The sequence below is a fragment of the Apteryx rowi genome, unplaced genomic scaffold (assembly GCF_003343035.1).
Source record: "Apteryx rowi isolate R43461 unplaced genomic scaffold, aptRow1 scaffold_191, whole genome shotgun sequence".
Classification (NCBI taxonomy): domain Eukaryota; kingdom Metazoa; phylum Chordata; class Aves; order Apterygiformes; family Apterygidae; genus Apteryx; species Apteryx rowi.
Genome location: NW_020448208.1, coordinates 688294 through 693671, shown reverse-complemented (window position 1 = coordinate 693671; position 5378 = coordinate 688294). Strand labels below are relative to the sequence as shown.

The following is a 5378-nucleotide window of genomic DNA, read 5'->3' as shown; positions in this document are numbered from 1 at the left end:
AGCCTGGTGAATGAGACCTACAGCTTTTCTCCTTGAAATCACCTTTCTCTTGCTCTCACCTCCCTGAGAGCTTTAACCAGCTGAAGCAGAAAATACTTTTGAGGCATGCATTTGCTTCCCATTCCTAGTCAGCTCATGTTTAACAGTAAAGATTGCTTTGAGGTCTGCCATCTTCCATCTGGACCTCTGGGCCTGCCTCTCCTTTCCCCATACCACTCAACAGAAAACAAATTTCAGGGTCTGTTGCCTGCTGTACACTGGACAATTATTGCTGAAGTGATGTAGTACCATTCATTGCAATATTTGGGTAGCTTGTAACATATAAAGACCAACTGGCTACTTAGATCATTTACAGAATCAATCATTTAGATCTGAAGAGCTACCATTTATTTGACCACTGAAAGATTTTCCCTCCAAATGCTTTAATTCACACCCTGTGGACTCAGTGCAAAAGCAGCCATGCTATACAGTAGTAACAGAAAATAGTACAGAATAGTAATAGGCAATAGTAACAGATCATATTTTTCAATTGGATAACAGATCCCCTTATATTTTTAGCTCTGCTACTTGATTTGATAGCCTTTAATGAATTGATTTGGGAGTAATCAGCAGCATCTTAATTTGTTATTTGTCAAAGAATGTATCTTCTAGCCTCTGCTAGAATGACTGGTGCTAAAGTCCTGGCTATGGGTCAGGCTGTCAGGGACACACTGGTTGGAGCCATGGGCATGCAGATCAAACATTGATGATGTTTTCTTGTCTTCTCCCTGACAGATGATCTTGAACAAGAGCTGCACAATTAGGCMAAATAGGTTCAAAAACTGATTTCATGCAAAATCAGGTGACCCTCTTCCATACAAATATATGTACCACTTGCAGATATTTTCTGCCACTTATTTATCAACCAAAATACATATYCCTCAGCTGAATTTAACTTCAGCTTCCCCAAGATCACTTTCTTTGGTGAGAAAGAAAGGCATGAGTTCGATGAGCTGGTTATGTCTTGCTGTATGTCAGTCTTTTGTAGAAGAATAAATGGAAGTAAGCAGAAACCTACCTTTCTGATTTGGTGGAGAATAAAAAAAACACCCCAGTAGGCAGCACTACCTGAGTGTGATCAAACAGGCTGCCAGGATGCTGTCTTCTGAATAGGAGCTCCACATACTGCAAGGCTTAGTCATTCTTGACCCTTCAGGAAGTTTGGGGAATTTTACAAGCACCAAAGAAAGAGGTAGTCACATTTTCTGTATTCTCTAGGAGAAAGTGATCCCAGATGTATTGACAGGGTGGACCAAAGGGGAAGGAAGGACTCATTACAGATCACATTTCCGCATCCGCTGCAACGTGAACACTCCTGACTGTGATCTGACTCATCCCCCAGGTCTCTGGAGACAGGAACATTTCAAATTAGAATTCATCCTGCTGACTTCAGCAGGAGTCATGCTGGATCACAGTTTTCTGCCATTTGCTGGGCAGAGGAAAATCCTGCTTAGCACTGGGAAAGGGGAGGCCCAAAGAACCATTTCTTGCTGCAACCCATGCAGCAGCAAAGTGGGACTGTTTCTCATGAGGCTGGGGACACCTACCTGGGGATCACCCACCTCTAGCTGGCAAGGAGACAGCTTGGTTTGAGGGTTCCTCAGCTGATATGTTTTAGTGTGGAGCATAAGCAGGCTTATGCCTGCAGGAAGCTTTTTTCCCATCTGCTCCCCAGCACAATTACTTTGCTACCTGTGTGCCTGGAACTCAAAAGCCCCTGGCTATCGAATAGTTCAAATTTTTCTTTCCCCTCTAGTTTCTCACGTGAAACTAGAAAGAGGGGGAGCTGCCCTCTGGAAGCAGCTACTGCCTCCTCAGGAAGGAGCATGGTCTTTCCAAGGAAGCAGGAGGCACAGTGGGGTCTTCAGCCTCCCTCCGCATGGCTCACTCTATGTGTGCCCTGGGAGCTTGAGGATGTGGAGCCAATGCACCAGCCCGTCCTTGGGTGATACAAGCACTCCCAAGAGTAGACAGCCTTGCTCTCTGCCTGACTGGTGCATGGGAGATATGAAGTGACTTCAGGAGTTGTCTGGTAAGACCCCACACCTAGTTCTCCAGAGCCAATGTCTTCTGCAGAGTTGCTGCTGGAAAGTCCCAGCACATCCTCTGCAGAACAGCAGAGGAATAGCACCAAGGCAGAGACAATATGACTTCGGAAACTCATCACAGACTTGCTTAGCAGAAGTGACCTAGGCAGCTGTCTTATACCACTGCTGTAAATTGGGATGAAATGATCATCTAAAACCAGTTTCAGATTAGATCATTCAGAGTTTAGGTTTTCATTTCTACATTTGATCATCTCTACTTCTTTTGAGTATGAACTACCCACATTTTGAAAGCTAATTTGAACTATAAAAAAAATAGAGATTTTTTAAAACAAAACATGCTGAAACTTCTCTTCCAAAATGTTCTAAAATGGGTATATTTATCAATGAAAGACCCTCTCCTATTCCCACTTGCAGTATCATCGAACTGGCATTTTCAGTGGAGAACATTTAAAAAGAAAACTCCTGACAAAGAAAGAACCTTTTGAAGTGCAGTGAACACCTGACAGTGCCAGGAGCTGATAAGTTAATAAGAGACCATATGGGGCTGTTGCAATTTCGCTATTGATGCATGCTTGATTATGGTGGGTTGGAAGAACCAAGCAGATGTTAATATGCTTTTGCACAAATTATTGCAGGCATCCTTTGGAAAAGAAATGAAAGATTTGTGAATTGTTGGTATGGTACTGATGATGATGCAGGCAATCGGCTGGATGTATTGAATATAGAAATTTTTCCTTTTAACATCCTCACTGTAGGCTTTCAAGATTATAGGTGGAGGGAGCATGTCCCTTGACAAGCTGAACTGCCAATAAATGGCTTTGTTTTGTTCACTACTATTTGGCTGCATTTGAATCCAAACATCTGGATGCTTTCCAGAGAAGACATATTATTTACTCTGAAGATCACCAGTTTGTTGTTGCAACCTCAGATACTTTTGTCCATTAGAAAATGGGCTAAGATCACCAATTTAAATACTGCTATTTAATGTGTGTCACTGAACAGATGTCAGAAGATAATTGTCTACCTGAACCAGATGGCCACCTAAAAGAGAGACTCCTATTTATTAGTTCCTTGATTTTTTTCCCCTTAATGTTTAATGAGCACAGTAGGAGGAAAAGTGGTAAAATTAAAAGTTCCAGGAGAATCAAAACTGTCTGATTATGGGAAGTTCTCTGACTTGATTCCGTAATTAGGCCATTCTCTCTCAGAGATACACATTATGATTACTTCTGTCGGACTAGGCTGATAAATAAACAGATGTTTTTGTTTTGCATGCAGCTTTGAATTAATCTCATGTACAAGGCAAAGAGCTGTTAGAGTTTCCACAGTTAAGAGCTACTTGCAGCATGGTTTAGGCAGACACAAGCTTATATTGCTAGAGCAAAAATATGACTCCACAATGCTTATAACACCCTGCAACGTCAGTGCCCATTTTGCTCCATACAATACAAACCTCAAATGACTCAGAATACCAGTGTTGTTCTGGTCAACAACATCCTTTCCCAGTACAATTTGAAATCATGGTTTCATTTGTAAGTTTAAGTAATCACTGTAAAATCTGGCCATGTTTCTCCCTATTCTCTGTTCAAAACGGGCACAATATTTGCTGGAAGTTTTTCTGCTTCTGGACCTGAGAAGTGTTATCAGTCAAAACATTATGGAAGTGATACAATTCTGTTGTGGAGGGCCAAAATTTCTTGCCAATCAAGAGTAAATTATTAACCATGTATACCCAGGAAGGACAAAATTTTGGAAGTGAATGAAAGAGGAGACATTTAGCTAAGATTAAGAACCCCAAGGAAATAGTTATGAATGCAAGAATAGAAACAGAAATAGGGCATTTTCTTTATACTTCTTTGTTTGTATAAAAGATAAAGCAGAGTATCTGGGCTTGAAATATGATAAGTTCGGGAACTGAAAATTAAGACAATATTCAATAAATGTGTGTTGGTTCAAATTAAATGGAAGTCACAGACCTAATAGTAATTAGTAGTTTAGAGTCACTGGATAGTGGACTGCTCAGATAGTTGAACAACCTGCCCAAATGCCCCCAGAAAAGACCATATGATATTACTGAGCACGTTTACAGAAGCTAATCCTGTTATTCACACTGGAAAAAAAGCTACAGAATTATAGCCAGTGTATCTAAGAGCATATCAAATAATGCTAAGGCACTTCAAGGGAATTTTTTTCCTTATACTGTTAAGCAGAGGCAACCAGCTCTGATATCATCATTAGTGAAGGAGATCCCATGTCTCAACATGCTATTGAAAACCTGAAATTCTCACAAGTTTGGAAAGCCTACTTCTAAAGGATGTGATCGCAAAACATGAAGAGAGTTGTCAGTGGTTTACCACATCCACGTAGCCACCCTGAGAGGCAATGGGCACAAGCAGAAACACAGGCATGGCAATGGTGCGGCAGCGGAGGTGCCGGCGGCCAGGAGACTCCCCTTTGCTCCTGCGCCGCACCCGCAGGCGGGGCTGCCCCGCGGCCCCGCCGGTGCATCACCATGATKTGCCGCGGTGGCATCGCAGTGACCCCGGCCACGGCCACCAGCGGGTCCCCATTGCGGCACCGTGCCATTGCAGGGCAGCGCGGGCAGAGGCAGCTCTCAGCCCGGCGCTACTGCTCGGCAAAGGGACACGCGTGCAGCTTCGCGCAGGTCTGTCCGGCCACAGCGCCATGGGACAGGTGAACTGCTGCGGTGCCCGGGGCGCTCCCAACCCCGCTGCCCGCTCGCAGGCAGGGCCTGGGCCCCCCGGCCGTGGGGCTCCTGGCGCCCGCCTCGGGATCTGGAGCAGGGCGGCCTCCCGGTCCCCAGCGCCGCTCGGCGCCTTCGTGTCGACCGGGAGCCCCCAGCTGCTCCTCAGCCAGCGTGCGCAGGTGACCCGGCACCAGCGCATGCAGCACCGGCACCTCCTGCTCTTCGCGCACGCCATCGCCATCGCCAGCTTCAAGTAAGGCTGTGCATCCCCGCCCTCCTTCCTCCCTGCCCAAGGCTCTGCCCCGGCAAATGGCTCTCCCAGAGCGGGAGGACRGCTGCGCTTGYGCCCACCGYGCACRCCCGCGCTCCCTGCCTGCTCTTCCTCCCCGCAGATGCGGCTCCACCTTCCGGCTGAAGCACCGGGTGCGCCTCAGCGAGCTGTGGGTGCTGTGCCGCGAGGAGGCGGTGGCGGCGGCCAGGCCAGAGGACGAGGAGGAGGTCTTTGGCCTCAAGAGCAGCCAGAGCCTCATCCTCGTCTGGCCCACGGGCCTCTGCGTGGTCACTTTTGGGTGAGTCGGGGGCGC

General features: G+C 46.2%; 1 pseudogene; it reads left to right on the top strand.

Annotated features, from left to right (window-relative positions):
• The first annotated feature begins 4991 nt into the window (after window positions 1-4991).
• Window positions 4992-5378, top strand: part of LOC112964494 — a 4551-nt pseudogene continuing 4164 nt past the window's right edge.